General features: G+C 39.5%; 1 protein-coding gene across 3 annotated transcripts in view; it reads right to left on the bottom strand.

The window, feature by feature from the left end:
- STAG2 (stromal antigen 2) overlaps positions 1–16,293 on the bottom strand; it is a 150,394-nt gene extending 134,101 nt beyond the window's left edge. Inside the window, exons 1-2 of one of the 3 annotated variants that reach the window (XM_036270841.1) lie at positions 4,275–4,357; positions 2,921–3,009 (exon numbers count right to left, since the gene is read on the bottom strand). The gene's annotated coding sequence lies outside the window, so the exon portion shown is untranslated. Of the gene's footprint in view, positions 1–2,920; positions 3,010–4,274; positions 4,358–15,089; positions 15,230–16,095 lie in introns of those variants that run through there. The other 2 variants (XM_036270843.1, XM_036270842.1) reach the window with 2 other exon arrangements.
- Positions 16,294–18,804: the final 2,511 nt, after the last annotated feature.

Below are 18,804 nucleotides of genomic sequence, written 5' to 3'. Positions count from 1 at the left end.
CCCTGACACTGGGATCCAGAACCTGCAACCTGGGTATGTACCCTGACAGGAAATCAAACCTGCCACCTTTTGGTGTATGGGGCAAAGCCCCAACCGAGTCACACCAGCCAGGGCTTGTTTTTCTTAATATTCCTTAAATGTATGTATAGCTCACATTCATTTCAATGTTTAATATTAGAAATGTTTTGAGTGTTTATTTAGAAATTTAGCTGATTTTGTGTGATCAGAAATATGCTGTAGGAACTGAAGTCTTGTTTATATCAATTAGCCTACAGTAAAACTGGTTTCGTTATATGTTGTTTCACAAAGTCACCATTTCCAAGAACCTATCAACGACATTAAGTGAGGACTTAATGTACATATCCTTGGGCAATTTTACGTTTTCACTTTGCACCTGTTTCCTCACTTATAAATAGGAAAAAGTAACAGCACTTACCTCACAGGGTTATTGAGAGGATTAAATGGGTTAATTTTTTAAACCACTTCTACTTAAGTGCCTAGCATTTGGAGTTATCTAGCATTAGTAGTAATAGCATAAAAATAAAAAAAGGAAATTACTATAAAAACATTTCTACTTTCCATAGAGTATTCTATTTTATTTTTAAATATGTCTTTACGGATTTTTTAGAGAGAGAGGAAGGGAGAGAAAGATAGAAACATCAATATAAGAGAGAAACTTATCTGCTGCCTCCTGCACGTCCCCAACTGGGGATCCAGCCCACAACCAGGGCATGTGCCCTGACTGGGAATGGAACCGGAACCTCTCAGTCCATGGGACAACGCTCACTCCTCTGAGCCACACTGGCTGGCCTCCATGAAGTATTTTAGAAATTGTAAAAACACTGGAGGTGGAAAAGTATCAGAAAAGGCAGGCTGAACAAAATGAAAACAAGCCCTGGTTGGCTAGAGTGCCATCCTGATATGATATGCAAGGTAGTAGGTTTGATCCCCAGTCAAGGCACATGCAAGAATCAACCAATGAATGCATAAATAAGTGGAACAACAAATCCATCCCCCCCCATCTCTCTCTCTAAAATCAATAAAGAAAATGAAAAATAGAACACAACAGTGTAAAGCGGCATCATAATGTTGCCTATATTTAGACCAATTTACCTGAATACATTGTTCCTTTAACTATTATTGCCCTTTCTAAGAACACTACTCATAAGACATATGCCAACAATGCTTTGGCTAACATTTTGTTTAATAATTTATAACAAGTTTAATTCCTTAAAATTAATTCAGGTGTTACTTTACTGAAGATTAAAACAAGCACAATATCACAAACTTTATCATCTTCCCCCTATTCAACCCTCCTCTAGTTGTTACTTGATGCTTATTAAATATGAAACATATTACATGTAACTTCAGACTGAGAATGATTTATCCTCTATCAGCTCTTGGTAAAAAATAAACCTTTCTCCTACCAAATTATCAAAAATTTTCTGACTACTTTGAGTTTAACTTCCTCCTCGGTCTGGTCTCAACAATTTAGGATTCTTGTCTCCTTTAATTCTTTACCTCCAAAAACGTTATAATCACTACAGCCCTGGCAGGTATGGCTCAGTTGGTTGAGCACTGTCCTATGTACCGAAAGGATGCTGGTTTGATTCCTGGTCAGGGCACATGCCCAGGTTGCAGTTTCCATCCCTGGCTGGGGTGCATGAATGAGGCAGCCAATTGATGTTTCTCTCTCTCCCTTTCTCCCTTCCTCTCACTCTAAAATCAGTAAAAACATATTTTTTTTAAAAAGTTATCACTATGAAATCTATAAAGCATCCCACCGGAGGCAGTGTGTCCCCATGTAAAGAGCTGTGCTAGAATTAGGCAGAATTGGATTCCAAAGGAAGCTCTGCCACTTACTAGCTTAGTTATCTTGGGCAAGTCACTTAACCAATTCTGAACCTCAGGAAATGAGAATACTATCAGCTACCTCACATGGTTATTGTAAAAAATTGAAAATTAAATGTTAGGGAACCTAGTATAATTTGCCTAGTACAACTACTACATAATATTTTTTTTTTTTATCCTCACCTGAGGACATTTTTCCATTTTTTTGTACAGATAGAGTGGGAGGGAGAGAGAGGAAGAGAGAGAGTGAGAAACATCGATGTGAAAGGGACACATCGAGTGGCTGCCACATGCACGACCAACCAGGGCCGGGGACAAACTGCAACCAAAGTACATGCCCTTAGCGGGAACCGAACCCGGGTCTCTCCGGACCGCAGGCCAACGCTCTAACCGCTGAGCCAAACTGGCCAGGGCTACATAATATCCTGTAGATACAAACTTAAAGTTTATCATTAATGCAAAGCCAACTAGAGAAAACAAATCGACTACTACTCTTCCAACATACAGTTCTTTAATATGAATATTAATCATGTAATTATAATGTAGTTACATTTCTTAAAAAAAACAGGTTTTAATTCAATTATTTGAAAATCTGTATAATATGTACTATACAGTAAGACGAGGATTCAAACAAAATCAGATAAAAAAGTAATTCTTACTCTGAAAAAGTTAACCATTTAGTTATGAGATAAATTTGGATATTCACCAATATTGTACATTTAAACACTACCTATTTATAAACACATACGCACACAAAAATAATTACCTCTCAATTTCGTTTTGGTACTTTTCTTCAGCAACCTGGATAGCTATGTCAGTCTACTTAAAAGGTTTAGGAACTAATTCCCTACTAAAGGATCTTTTCGAATATAATTCTGTTTTGTCCAAATAATTCCTCGGAAATTTTTCAAGTATATCTAGAACACCTAAACATGAATGCAACTACTGAATAGTACTCAATAAACAGTAGTACATTATGTGTTGATTTAATCAAAACTCAAAAAAGTACATAAACTTAGTGCTGGAAAAATCCATTTGTCATCCACAAATTTGCTTTTCAAAAACATACCTTCATGCTTCTGCTTCCCTGCCAGCCATGGCTACCACCACTTTCTCAATTCTCCTGCCAGGGATAACGTCTGAGGAATGTCTTTTGGCCTGAATTGAGTGGTAGAAACAGGGAGGGACATATCCCAAAGGGAAAATATTATGGCTTTGCTAATATTTCCTACATTCTCTCTACTTCTTTAGTGTAGAAGGGAAATTCTCAAAGGTTCATGTTCCCATCTTTAAAACTACTCCTTCAAACCACCAAAAGGCCTTTTTTGGTAAGAGGATATTAAATGTGTTCTTTGTAATAACATTCTCTTCGCCATAGAGTTTGCAAATTAAGTACAAGGCAGTAGACACAATGGTAATATAAAAATTTTCTCTTTGTGTTTGAAAAGAGAAAGGTTAGAAATCCAAGAAAAGAGGATAAGACACATTGGTGAATATAAAAAAATTTCTCTTTGCGTTTGAAAAGAGAAAAAGGTTAGAAATCCAAGAAAAGAGTATATCATACATCCTAACCGTGAAATGGAAATACTTCAAATATATCAAACCTAAATAATCATACATATCCTATAATAGAGAATGGATTTAATGAGCATCATATACTACTACAAAGACATTTCAAACTAACATTCCAACAAAGAATCCAAAAGTATAGTATAAGTATATATAAATTTAAATTCCTATTTAAAGGCAAGTATTGAGAACTTGAAATAAAGAAAGACAAAAGTCTCACAACGGAGTCATTGCTAATTGTCTCTTTTGCTTTTTACACAGAACTGGAATATCATTTAAAAGGTTTTAACCTTTGGATAACATTAACTGATTACAGAAGATGATCATGGGCTCTTTTAACTTAGTTTATTAACAACCACCAAACACTGAAGCATTTCAAGGCTGTATTAACAGTCTTCAATTGTTATTTTTCCCCTAAAGCTTTCCGAAGTCGTCTTTATTGTTAAATACTTGTCACTAATCTCAAATTAAGGACACTATCAAACTGTATTGACAACTATTGCTTTTAGCCTAATATTCCTTTATAGTAATCCTAGTACATAATGTCTATAAAAATAATTACTTTTAATTTTTTAACCCTCATCCGAGGACGTGCTTAGAAAGAGAGAGAGAGAGAGAGAGAGAAATATTGATCAGTTGTGCCTTCTGTATGTGCCTCAACCAGAGATGGAACCCACAACACAGGTATGTGCCCTGACAATGAATCGAACTGGGAACCTTTTGGTGCACAGGACGATGCTCAACCAACTGAGCCACTCCAGCCGGGCAAAAAAGAATTATTTTTAATATTTTCAGAGTGATAAAGCCCAACTGACAATGTTACCTGAGGGCAGAGATTATATAATCTAGTTTACCATTATATATCCCCGTCTCTGTAGGCATTTTTCAGTACCAGCTAATATAACAATGAATGAACCTTTTTAAGAACCTAAAAAAAAAAAAATGCATTTACACATTTTGCACATTATTTCATAGGATTCTCATACAGCTATTCTATCCATGAGCCCCAGATTAAAACCAACTATAGCTTTTATCCTCACCCAAGGATATGTTTATTGATTTTAGAGATGGTGGGGAGACAGAAACATCAGTGTGAGAGAGTAAACATCAATTGGTGGCCTCCCTACCGACCAGGGACTGAAACGACAACCTAGGTATGTGCCCTCACCAGCAATTGAACCCACAACCTTTTGGTGTATGGTCCAACGCTCCAACTGAGCCACTCGGCCAAGGCCAGCAATAGCTACTTAAAACCCAACTGCAGCCCTGGCCGGTTTGGCTCAGCGGTTAGAGCGCCCGCCTGCGGTCTGGAGAGACCCGGGTTCGGTTCCCGCTAAGGGCATGTACCTCGGTTGCAGTTTGTCCCCGGCCCTGGTTGGTCGTGCGGGTGGTGGCCGCTCGATGTGTCCCTTCACATCGATGTTTCTCTCTCTCTCTTCCTCTCTCTCCCTCCCACTCTGTCTGTACAAAAAATGGGAAAATGTCCTCGGGTGAGGATTAAAAAAAAAAAAAAAAACCCAACTGCATAGCCCTGGCCGGTTTGGCTCGCTGGTTAGAGCGTAGGCCCACAGAACAATGAGTCTTGGGTTTGATTCCTGGTCAAGGGCACGTATACCTCGGTTGTGGTTCGTCCCTGGCCCTGGTCGTGTCATGAAGGAGGCAACCAGTTGACATGTCTTTCTCATGTTATTATTTATCTCTCTCCCCCTCTTCCTCCCTCCCACTCTACCTGAAGATAAATAGAAAAATATCCTTGGGTGAGAATTAAAAAATAATAAAAAAATTTAAAAAGCAACTGCATTGCCCAGTTGGTGTGGCTCAGTGGGTTGAGCATCATCCCATGGACTGAGAGGTCCCGTTTCCATTCCCAGTCAGGGCATATGCCTAGGTTGCTAGTTCAATCCCCAGTAAGGGGCGTGTAGTAAGAGGCACCCAATCAATGTTTCTCACATTGCTGTTTCTATCTCTCCCTCTTCCTTTCTCTCTAAAAATAAATAAATAAAAACACTTTTTATAAAAACAACTGCATTAATTTCATATAATAAATCAGAATCCACAGGAAATAACCTTTTGTCTACCAATCATTCAAATTCCTTCATCTGGTCAGAAATGTGGTTTCTCTAATGCCCTTTCCAACTTCATCATGGCTTTAATGAACTAAATAAGACTTTTAAAAAATGGGATAGACCTACCTAATGATCACTCATTAGTTTATAAAATAGTGACATCAACAAAACCTCCAAAAGTAAACTAGGCTAGGGAACAAAAATCACAAGTTCCTCAATGAAATATTAAAATACCCAAACATGAAAACAAAACTCATAGTCCTCTTAACATCAAATCTCTATCACTCAGCCCTCCCAAAAGAAAAATGAGAGGGAAAATCTTAGCTTACAATATAGTAAATCTGTGATTATGCTAAAATGATTTCTCCAAATGTTTGAACTGACCTACAGTACAGTCAAACCTCAGTTTTCAAACATCTCCCATTTTGAACAATTCGCTTCTCAACCCCTTTCATGCTGATACCTGTATGATCAGTCACACATCTCTCAGGCGACAAAGGAGAAAATGCTTGAATATGAGTCAGCTTACCTCTGTTAACACCTCAGGAAATTGTGCTATGATATTTTCATGGTTTTTGCTTTTGTTACTGCTTATTAGTATTATTAAATATTCATTTATTACTGTACATTTCATTTCCTTTTTGTTAAATTTTCATTTACATTCCATGTTCCTTTTGTTTTTAAAGTGTTTATAGATTAAACAGTGCATTAGACATGTACTATATATAAAAAAAGGTTAAAACGAGGAATCATCTGTGGATCTGCAACAGATTAATTCAACTTACATTACTTCCAATGGAAAAAAAATGCTTTGGTTTTTGAACAGCTTTCTCGAACAAATTAAGTTTGAAAACCGAGGTTCCACTGTAATAATTTTTTTTTATCCTCACTTGAGGACATTTTTCCATTTTTGTTCAGATAGAGTAGGAGGGAAAGAGAAAGAGAGAAACATCGATGTGAAAAGGACACATCAAGTGGTTGCCACCCGCAGGACCCAGCCAGGGCCGGGGACAAACTGCAACCGAGATATATGCCCTTAGCGGGAACCGAACCTGAGTCTCTCTGAACCTCAGGCCGACGCTCTAACCACTGAGCCAAACCGGCCAGGGCCCACTGTAATAATTTTTGAGGGATGGGAGGTACCACAAACATAAACAGGCCAGGAATACAAAGCAACTACAAAACTCACCCCAAATAAGAGAACACTATCGCCTGACCAGTGTAGCTCAGTTGGTTGAGTGTGGTCCAATGCACCAAGAGGTCACTGGTTCAATGTCCAGTAAGGGAACATGCCCAGACAGTGGACTCAAATCCCAGTAGGGGGGCATGCCAGAGGCAGACAATTGATGTTTCTCTTTCTTCGATGTTTCTCTCTCTCTCTTTCCCTTCCTCTCCCTCTAAAATCAATAAAAACATATTAAAAAATAAAAATAAAAGAGCACTATTAATTTTACGAAATGGCATATCAATCTCTGTAAGACTTAATATTCAAATTAGGTTACCAAATCAGTTTAACTTCAGATAAGTCTCTAAATTGGACTTTTTTCTTTCTTTTCTAATACCATTTGTCCCTAGTCACCAAATTATTTATTTTTTAACTTCCTTTTCATAATAAATTTTCCACGTAAGAACCTCCATGAAATATCATGCAATCCATATTTCCTTCTAAAAAGTCTGAATAAATATGTAAGGAAAAGAAACACAGATGTAAACAGTAAAAGTAATTATCCTGGAATTTTCTCTTTTATTTATAAGCAGATCTCAGAGAAGTTGCTTTTTAACATTAAGACATATATATAATCACTAAAGTTCTTTTTTATTTTTTCTATCCTCACCGAGGACATTTTTTCCATTTTTTGTTCAGATAGAGTGGGAGGGAGAGAGAGAGAGACAAACATCGATGTGAAAGGGACACATCGAGTGGTTTCCACCCGCAAGACCCATCCAGGGCCAGGGACAAACTGCAACGCAACCAAAGTACGCGCCCTTAGCGGGAACCAAACCCGGTCTCTGGACCGCAGGCCAACACTCTAACCGCTGAGCCAAACCAGCCAGGGCGATCACTGAAGTTCTTAATAGTCACTTGAAAAAAGCCAACTGGAAATTCTATTGGCTTTTAAAAAAACACTGTATCTTGTCTTTTTATTTATTTATTTATTTTTTTTTATCATCCTCACCCGAGGACATTTTTCCACTTTTTGTTCAGGTAGAGTGGGATTGAGAGAGAGGAACAGAGAGAGAGAGAGAGAGAGAGAGAGAGAGAGAAACATCGACGTGAAAGGGACACATCGAGTGGCTGCCACCCGCACAACCAACTAGGGCCGGGGACAAACTGCAACCGAAGTACGTGCCCTTAGCGGGAACCGAACCCGGGTCTCTCCAGACCGCAGACCGATGCTCTAACCGCTGAGCCAAACCGGCCAGGGCTGTATCTTTTCTTTTACTATCAACTATAAAACTTCTCCAAAAGAGTAAAAATAAACTCTCAGACCATGGCAGTTTACAGAAATTTAAATCATTTTTATACCTAAAGAAATCTCTTTAGGGGTTTCAAATCCCTTTCCTATCACTTACTATTGGGCAAGTTACTTGGCCTCCCTATACTTTGGTTTCCACCTCTGAAAAAGTGAGTATTAATTAGGGTAATCATACATCCTAGTTTCTCTGATACAGTCCTAGTTTATACTATTATCCTAGCATGCCATCCAGCTAGTGTACCCCTTCACTCTCAAAAGTATCCTGGTTTGAACAATAAATCACATGGTTATCTCACCTTATAAGGTTATGAAAATTAAATTAGCTAATACACCTATGACATTTCTAACATGTCTGGAATATGGTAAGAGTTCAGTTACTGGTAACTTTAGTTAATGTTATAGTCATTGTCAAAGACTTTTTATAAAATGTTTTGTATAATGAACAGAGTTGCTACAATATTCCTTTTTACAAATAAAATTATGAATTTAACTTTCCACATGCAATTCTTTAAAACAACTAAGTAGCACTAACCAATTTATCTCACAGACATGGTAATATTATCAACTGTATTTATATTTTATCATACATAAGTTTTAGTAGAGGCTCTATTAGGGTTACTAACAGGACATTAACTATGGAAAGACAAACTAGTCAGTGCCAAACCATGTCCCTGAATACTCCAGCAGCCTTTCTCAATCAGTGTTTCTCATGTTAACCACAGGATCAGAAAATGATTTGAGTGACAATTTCCTGAAGTCTCCCAAGAATAGTACAAAACTGTTATCTTTCTAGATGCACAGGAGAGAAACTATTGCATACAACAGCTGCCTTGGGGCATAATTCTGTTGTAGAACACCAAGGTCTAGATATTTTTGCAGTACAAAGGCGAAATATGGATGAAATAACTCAGTATTGAACAAAGAGTATGAGTAGAAGCCTGCATCACCTAGAAAAATTATTTCCTACAGAATGAAGCGTAAGGGAATGATTAACATAAAATGTATAAATTTGACTTTTGGCTATGAAAAGCACTTATGTATTCAGTTTAATCTCTACTTCATCTCTACTACTTTATCTTAGGCCAGATATCTAGCATCTAGCATTCCTTCAGGTAAGAAAAATTCTAGTTATAGTTTATGAAACGCAGTAAGGAAAAGAAGAAAAGGCTGAGATCAAGATTCTTATTACTAATGAATCTAATAATTCAAGGCATCAATATTATCTATTACCTGATAAAAATAAGAAAATAAAATTTAATAAAGTGAAAATATTAATGAACTAGAATACAAAGTATAAACAGAGAAGATACTAACACTTAGAAGAGAATAAAGTACCATTAAGTGACAAAAAAATCTCCCTACAGAACCAATCAGAGCAGTGAATTATAAAGTCACCTAAATTTTTATTTCAAATCCAATCATCACTCAATAAACAAACTGAATGATCGGGGAACTATTCTCAGACAAATGTAGCCTCCATTCAGTATAGTAAATAAAAGAAAAAGAAAAAAAAAAGTAAAACTATTCTATCTACCATAGTATGACCAAAAAGAAAAAAATACTACTAAACGAACATATTATCCTACAAACTTTTGTATAATTAGCATACTCATAAACAAAGCTCAGATTTATTTCAACTATTTTGACTATCAGTATAAAACACAGTTTAAACCTTTTACCAGGCTGCAACTCATTCCTGCATTTATCTTGTAGTATACATGAAAAAAAAAGTCTTTGTACATAAAAATGATACATGCTTTCTGGTTATAGATAACCCAAGACCTAAACCAGTTAAAGGAAACTACTGAGCTTAATAAAAAAGCACAAAGTTTTTGAGGCCAAACTAATTTGTGTGTGAATTCAGGCTGCCAAATATCACCATGTGACAAGCCATTTATACTGAGAGCCTCAATTTCCCCACCTGTAAAATAATAATAACCACCTATCCTTCAAGGTAGCTGAGAAGGTTAAACAACACATATTAAAACACACAGCAGTTGTTGGCATTCAAAAGGAACTCAAATAGCAACTAAATTAAGACTTTCTTGGAACATCTCAGGATTCAACAAATTATAGGTCAAATCCCATTACAACAAATGTTACCCATGCAAAAGTGTAAACAGGACTTACTCCAGGCCCCAGCAACATTCAACAGAACTGAAACTATTTTTTAAAGCAATTTTACCTTTGAGTTGTACATTAGATTATACAGTTTATAGAAATCTCTCTAGTTTGTCTCATCAAGCCTAGCCACACATTTTCCAATTAAAATAATTTTTAAAAAAGAACAGACCACTGACATTATTCACGCTCCGTTTCTTTGGGGGAGAGGAGTTTAAAACAATTCCATAGCCCGGCCAGTGTGGCTCAGTGGTTGAGCATGGCCCCATACACCAAGAGGTCTACAGTTTGATTCCCAGTCAGGACACATGCCCAGGTTGTGGGCTAAAAATCCCCAGTGGGGGGCATGCAGGAGGCAGCCAATCAATGTTCTCTCTCATCAATGTTTCTCTCTCCCTCTCCCTCTAAAATCAATAAAAATAAATAAATAAAATAACTCAATCTCTTGACTAGACTAACTATATGTAAAAACTCGTTTTCTTCCGGTTACTATCAAATATGGAACTATAGCAAGCATACATTAAAAACAATTCAGGCAGATTACCACAGCTGTTAAAAAGATGTGTTTTTTTTATATGCACATATACAAAAATGTAGACTCCACCAAGCAACACCACTTACACTGATGATATATAAAATTTGGTTAAATTAAATGTAAAGCAGGCAACTCGAGAGACTTAAAAAAAAAATCAAACTGACAATTTTGTTCTCTCACATATCTTTGCCAAACAGAACATGCAATAACCACAGCTCAAGATATCCAGAGATAAAGAAAATTTACTATACTGGGACAGTACTGAACCACAAATTAAAAGACCTAAACATACATCAAAAGTAGATTACAAAACAAAAATGTAAAGAACGTTTAAAATAACCTGTATCTTTCAAGTTTTTTTCTTTATTCCCCAATGATTAATCATATTTCCATATATACTAATACACATGGCAAGCTGGGATTTATCCCTTTCCGTTGCTATGCTCCCCAACTCCCAAAATAGGTATACCATAATGCTCCACTTTAAGCTGTCATGTTCAAGTCTCTGAATAAACTACCAATAGCAACTTCAAAGCGTTAATACAAGTACAGCATTTTTCTTAAAAACACGTGAGACACAAAAAAGTCACAATGTTAAAGAGCTATGAATGTTATCCCAATGAGAGACAGACTATTGTGTCAATTTAATGTAAAATTTAAATTCAAAAGTTAACTTGCAGCATCAAAAACATAAGTCTTCCATCTAGTATCAAGAACCCAAAGCAAAAAGAATGAGCTATTCACTGTTTACTCCCTTCCCACACATGACTGTGGGTGGCATCAATTAAACATGCTGAATATTAAGCATTACTAAATTATACAAGGAGTATTTTCACATCGAACCTTATATTCCCAAAGGATAATCTGAGCCTGGGCCTGTTCCCCACCCAACCCCACCAATTTTAATTCATGGGTCCTCAGGCTACCAACCAAAGTCAATAGGCTGAAAAAGAAAACAATGAAAATGAAATGTAGGATTTAACTCCATTAAAATGTTTTTTTCTAAATCTTAACTAAATAGACTTCAAAGTTTCCAAACTCATAATTTGTTGGTTTAGTAGTTTAGCTGTTGCCTCACCACAATAAAATAAATCTAAAGCCACAATCCTCACCATCTACTTAAGATTATTTACATATGAATAAGAATTCCAAATATGTAATTTGTCTTCTCTTAACATGCTTCTAAAGCTAAAGTGCTGAATATGAACTATACAAACAGACTAATATTAACAGTTATAAAATGTCTGTATCCTGACACAGGTGGAATTGTTTTCATAATGATTAGGAAACACACCTTACCAATTCATTATTTTGAATTCCCTTTACAACTATGACATATATTCAAAAATCTCATGGGGGAGGGGGGAACTGACACTGAACACCACAAAATTGCAGAAAATAAGGCACTTACCTTCAAAGAATTTAGGAGCAATTCACAAATACACTAATTAAGGAGACAAAAGTTTTAACTGCATTGCACTTTTATTTTACAATTGATGGGGAATGGTCAGAATTTTTGTAATACAAAACATTACAATATTTTACATATCAACTTTTAACTTTATAGCACCAGATCCTTGAGGAGGGGGGTGTAACACATTTTATATGTATATATTTTCATATCAGTTTTTTTTTTTTAAAAGAACATACCCCACCCCCACTGCCAGTCTCTGATACCTTAGAATGCTATAGTTATTTCACTGTGGGAAATAATGGCTAAGTAGTACATTTTCCTTCCCAATCCTTTTCTCTACCCATTCATTAAACACCAAATACTGAAACTGAATTCAACAGCTACCTAGGATCTTCCTACCAGAAAAGCTCCCTGGAGCACCAGAATCCCTTCCACTGTCACTTATTCCAACTGCCAAAGCTCCTCCTATTAATAGTAAATCCTTTTATACTGACTCAGTGTAACTCCAACTTAATGAAATAGACATCAAGCAAAATTTTCAAAATTTACGAATGGAATTTTCCTATTTTCAAAGGATCAAAAACAAAAGTAGAGCACATTCTCACTAAGTTACAAACATTTCAAGTTCAACCAATTTATAAGCGGGTATATTGTTCATTCTATACTGGTTCAATTTAAATATCATTTGGAAAGCTGGTATATTAGGCATTGTATAATTCCTTATACACAAGGCCAAGTTTCTCATGGAAATAACTTGACATGTAAATATAGATTTAAGTCATTATACCAAAATTGCAAGACAATTTGAAATTTTTTGTTCAAATTCCCTTAAGTATGGAAATTTAAGTACATACAAAAGTAGAGAAAATAGTACAATGAGCTCTCCTGTACTCACCCATCCAGCTACAATCAACTACTCAAGGCCACTTTTGTTTGATCTCTACCTTCCACTGCTTCCTCCCCCAATTATCTTTAGAAAAGAATTAAGAGGAAGACACTGTGCTCAGTAAGTACACTGAGTACAGCAAAAAGATAAGAATTTAACAGGGTAGCTGTAAAACCACCCTACACAACTCCTTGTTAGGTGATAAATTAAAGAATTCAGTTAAAAACAAAGAAATAGCCATCTTTAAGAATTTTAATGAAGTCCATAAGATCCAAAGAACATATCTTAAATATCTAAAAGTATAAATAGGAATATGTGATGAAAATGAACTTAAACATGTACAATTAGCTTGTATTCACGTAGTACCTTGGCTCAAAACGGAAAAAAAAAGATTTAACATGATGTGTCATAAAATTACAATTCAAACACTGAAAACCCGATGAACACTTATGCCTTAACTGGTCCTCCTGATCCCTAATTATAGATTGCTATCAATGTAGACAGAAAACCAAGCATTTTAACGTTAAGTTGTTGAAAATGTTAAAAATTAACCCCACTGTTCATTTGAAAATAAATGAAAGCAAGTCTCAACTACCTGAATTGTATGTCATTAAACAAAAATATATCCCCTTATCTCCTTTTCCAGGACCAGGTGTTTGTTTGTTTTTTTAAATAAGTTCACATATACCCTTAAACGAAACGCGCTAGGCTACAGACAGAATTAGGAGACCGCCTCCTGCTTTTGCTCCTAACCAATACGCAGAGAGAGAAGGTTGGCAGGAAAGTGCTGCGAGGACAGTAACAAACACCAGCAGCTCCGGAGCAGGCCCAGCTAGAGCCAGGAATGACGCACTTCGGTAACCCGACTCTTTCTCCCCTCCACCCCCGCCCCCAGCAGCGGTGCTGACACCGCCAACAGCCCGGAGTAGGAAAAAAGACAACAGAAAAAAAGGCAGAGGTTGGACTGCACCAGGTTTCATCAAGAAACCTCGATTATTCCTCTTTCGACACTAACCACTAGGATTAAACAGGAAAAGAAGCTTGTGCTTAAGCAAGTCCCATCATGGTGGTTTAAGAGTCACTAAATTAAGCTGATAATGAGTCCAATCCACAGAGACAAATACAGGGTGTGGCTGCTGTGATATACGGCGGTCCGTGGGAGAAAAGGGGTATGGAATTTACACTCCAGTAGGAGAGGGGAAATGGGGCTACACGGTGGGGGGGGGGGGCGGCCCGCGCATTTTAAGGAACCATTTCAAACCGGCAAGCTTTTCGTCTACTTAAACCTAATCCTACAGATCAAAAGTTTCTAATAGATATTTCATGTAAACTGTAAATAACCATTTAATCAAACACCATGACCCTCAATTAAAAAACTACATCTAAGAGGAAGGGGTGACTGGTAACAACATAAAACATTTCTAGGCCACGGAGAAAGTCACAAACCGGATGAAACTAATGCAATATTAAAAATTAAAGCTGAACACTGCAGTACCAAAAAACACACACGAAAAAAAAAAAAAAACCATTACAGTTCGGGATTAAAATAAAATGACACAGACACCAAGAGGGAGCGAAAACTAAATGTCGAAAGTACAGCGGCTTATTTAAACACACACACACACACACACACACACACACTAAAGGCAAAACAAGACATTCCCGCGACAAAAAAAATAATACTAAGGGCAGAAAACAATACGTTTACGAATGTAGGCCAGAAGAAAATGGGAACGGGGCTCAAAGTTTTTGCGGAACTACTTGATGCTGTTTCCCACACCTTGTCTCTCCCATGGCCCATCCGACCCTTTTAGTCCCTAAAATTGCCGTCCACATCACCGGGTACGGGAAAGAAGGAAAAAGAAAAGTCAACCCCTAGCCAGAATAAAAGTGTGGAGGAAAAAATGAGAAGCTGCCTACCTGGGGCAAGGATCAGCTCAGTTCGTGTCTTGAGAAAGACAGCGCGGGTGGGGGTGGGAACGAAAAGCAGCACTAAAACTAAAACAAAAGTGGCGCCAAAACCCCCCAACAAACAGCCTTCCACTCCCGCCCTTCCCCCCTCCTCCCATGCCAGCCAGGCAGGGCCCCCTTCGGGGCAAGGGCTGCACGAGGGGGCCAACACCGCCAGACCCCAACCTATTTATAAAATTGTTGCCCGAAGAAAACTGACCGAAGTCGGGCCTCGGAAGGGATGGAGAGATCGATGCCAATCGCTTTCCCCAGCAGTTTCCCCACCACGCGCTGGAGATGATGGGGCGGGGGAGAAGCCGAGGGGCCCGTCACATGAATGTTGTTCCCTCTCTAGGAAGGGAGGAAGAGAGGGAGGGAGAGGAGGGAGAGGAGGGAGGGAGGAAAGGAAGGAGGGGAAGGGAGAAGGGAGGGGGCACGAGGGAGGGGTGTGATCAGAGTAGATTTTCCCTCGGCTCCCTCGGTCCGAGGCCCAAATATACACAACTGAGCCTCCTCTTCTCCCCTCCCCCCCAGGTTCCCAGCACCACCATTTTGCTCTCTTCCTTCCCTCACCATGATACCGTGCTCTCCCCCACCCACTCACAGCCTCCCCAGCTAGCCTCCCCGAGTAGGCTCGCACCCCACCCTACCCCACCTCCAGTTTTGGCTCTCCCAGTCTTAAGAGCCTGCCGGAGAAAAGGCACCTAAATCTAATGCTACACAGAGAAGCGGAGCCTCCATCTTGCGCTGCTCCGCATTCTCCATTTTGGGCCACCCATTGGGGGGGTGTCTCCGTAGAGGCCCCGAGGGAGAGTGGGGCGAGGGAAGGAAAAGAAAATCTCCAGCGAGGGTAATCGAAAAGAAGAGTCCCGCGGTAGAAAGCCACTGTAGGAGTAGGCGGTAGGAAGGAGGCTGGAAGTTCGTTGGTAGTGTGGAGGTAGGGACTTCGGGGAAACAAGGGAGGAAGAAGGGCTGGGGATTATACGGGGACGAAGAGGAGTCCCCCCCACCCCCGCCTGGACTTGGCCAGCCACTCCACGGCTGGCCCCGCTGGGGGCAAAGGAAGAAGAGGGGAAATTAAATGGCAGCTGGGCGCCCAATCGCTTTCCCTCCCAACTCCTCTCCCGCGCCCTATTTCAACCATACACACCTCACGGTGGGCCCCGCGCCCTCCGGATGCCCCTCCAAACTTCTAGAAGCTTCGCCTCCGCCATTTTATAACTTACCTCCCCCCTCAGCGTACACAGAGGCAGCAACGAGATTGTTCGCCTCCCCCACTCTTTCCTTCTTTCTCAGGCCGGGGGCTTCTTCACCCCTAGGCTGGTAACAAGATATTTTCCCCTTCCTCTTCTTTACACCCTCGAATTCTACTCAGGGACGGAAGCTCCCGCGGTTCTAGAACGGTGGGGGGTTTTGAAAGTGGCGGTCGGATCCGGCGGGGTTTTTTTTTTTCTTTTTTTTTTTCTTTCTTTTTTTTTTTTTCTTTTTTTTTTGTGGCGCTTCGGGATTGTTTGGGGTGTTCGCTCTTCGGCGACTTGGAGGCGAATGGAACGCGCAGGCGCCATCTGTCGGCCACGAACCAGCGCCCGGCTCCTGTTGGGAGGGAGCGACATCTAGCGGCAGCACGCTGGGATTTCAGAGTCGGTCTCTCAGCCCTCCCACCTTCCATCCTCCTCCCAGCCACCAGCCAATCGTGGCCGGCTGCCTCCCGGGTGCAGCGTCTCGGACGCCGCCTTAAACGGGGCGCCCGCAGGGGCGCGCCGCCGAGTCGGGTAAACAAGGTGCCGTGCCCGCGCCTGACTTATTCGTTTGGCTGCGCTTCCGCCGCGGACCCAATGGGGCCGTGTTTCCCATTTCTTTATTGGGGGGTCGACTGGAGGATGGTAGGAATGTCTAGCGGAGCCTCGGGCCGTGGGAAATCGGAAAGCCGGCTTGCTCGGGACTCGTCCCCCGCTCTCCTTTACCCCCGCGCAGCCCAAGGTAGCAGCTCGGTCAGGCATCACCCAGCGACGTCCCCTCCTCAGACACGCCCAGCGAGGAGCCTTGGCTCTAGTTTCCAAACCCTTTCTTCATCGCAATCCCTACTCCTTCCCACCAAAAGGACTCAACTTGCCTAACTCCTGGCACCTGATCTTAAATTATTTAGGGGGTTGCTTTTTGAGTTTTTGTTTTGTGTGCTTTTTGTTTTGGGTGTGGAAAGAAAGCGAGCTAATTCTCTACCAGTAGAGAATTAGCACTGGAGAGAAAAAATGTTTTTGCTTTAACTCACTATTCCAGTCTGCCAGAAAACGTGGTCTTTCTCCCGAGTTTGGGAGACCAGGGAACTGGGCTACTAGGCTAGGCCTGGCGCCTGACCAATTCTCGACTCTTGGGGCGGTTGGGTGAGGGGACGTGACTGAGAGAAATGGAGGGAAATCGAAATGTGGGTAAAAGAAATCAAGAGGGGGCCTACGTGGTCTTCCCCGCCTCCCCCGCTTATGCAGTGTCTTCCTGTAAACGTGGGCAGGGGTGGCCTCTTGACTTAAGGAATTTGGGTTCCTTCTTATCGTGCCTCTTCACCCTTCCCCCAGATGTTTGAAGTACGAAAGGACCCCTTCCGCTCCTTTGACCCCATTTAACTTAGGTCTTTTTCACCCTTTGTATGTTTGTTTTTTTCAATCCAGCTTCTGGGCCAAGAGTTCTCTACTCGGGAGAAAGAAACTCGGGGAGGACCTGTCCCCTCTGGAGCACCACTCTTCCTACGACAGGAAGAAGTGACCTACTACCATGTCTCCATTGCTGTTATAGAAGTTCACACAGTCTTTGTATAATTAGTTCTTCGTTTCTGTTTCTTTTTTAAAACTTCTTTATTAAATTACTTTTCAATTCGAAGAAAAGGAATAAATATTTAATAACCACACAAATTTTCCAAATGAGAAATAATGTAAGCCCGGTATAAATCGTGGAGATTTCACCTGATACCACGTCTAAAGCATTCCTAATGCAATATAATGATTATTTTCAGTTCTTAAATTATATTCCTTCCACGCCTGTGTCTTAGTTTTTTCCCATCCTGTGTGCTTACTGTGTTTTTTTTTCCCCTGCAACTTTAAAAAAGAGTTACGGTATATTTAATCAACTGGACCATAAAAGTTAAACAGAAACATCTAAATGTCAATAACAAGAAATAAAATCGGAGACATTTTTACTTACCTCTAAAGCTTTGGGCAGTGTAATACTATTCAAAATAAATTTCAATTTCTTTTATAGACCATCTTTGGTTGAATGTTTTGAATAGATTCAAGCTACAGAATGATGCAGCTAGAATATTAGAGAGTAGTGGAAAATTTACAGTTATATAAGTTAATGCAAAATTCCACTTAAAGTACTAGAAAAGTTGGGCTTTGTACCAAATCATTTTACATTAATTTAGTTCACTTGTGCCAATTTAATATCAACTCATATTCAATGATTTCCTGTTTGGGTATTAGCTGAAAACTACTGATTTTCTGCTCTAAACATCACATTTATAGTACATGGTGCAGATTTTCATCTGTTTTATAAATTTAAATTCTTGACTGATTATCTATGTAGCAGCTGAGATTTTAAACAACTTTATACTTTGAACAAAATTGATGAGTTCCTGTTAGTAAACTTAATACCATTGAAGAAGAATAACTGTATAACAACAAAAAAAAATTATAGCAAATATATACTGACATAAAAGAATGTTTTACAGTAGCCCCTCTTTTATTTCCAAGAACTCATTCAAAAATATTTATTGAGGCTTTAGTATGTGCAGTTCAGCCGGGCTGGTGTGGCTCAGTGAATTGAGCGTCTTGGACTGAGAAGTCCCAGTTTGATTCCCAGTCTGCATATGCCCAGGTTGTGGGCTCTATCCCCAGTTGGGGGCGTGCAGCGGGCAGCTGATTGATGCTTCTATCTCTCTTTCCCTT

The sequence above is a fragment of the Molossus molossus genome, unplaced genomic scaffold, assembly GCF_014108415.1.
Source record: "Molossus molossus isolate mMolMol1 unplaced genomic scaffold, mMolMol1.p scaffold_m16_p_2, whole genome shotgun sequence".
Classification (NCBI taxonomy): Eukaryota; Metazoa; Chordata; class Mammalia; order Chiroptera; family Molossidae; genus Molossus; species Molossus molossus.
This window is presented reverse-complemented; position numbering and strand designations above follow the sequence as displayed.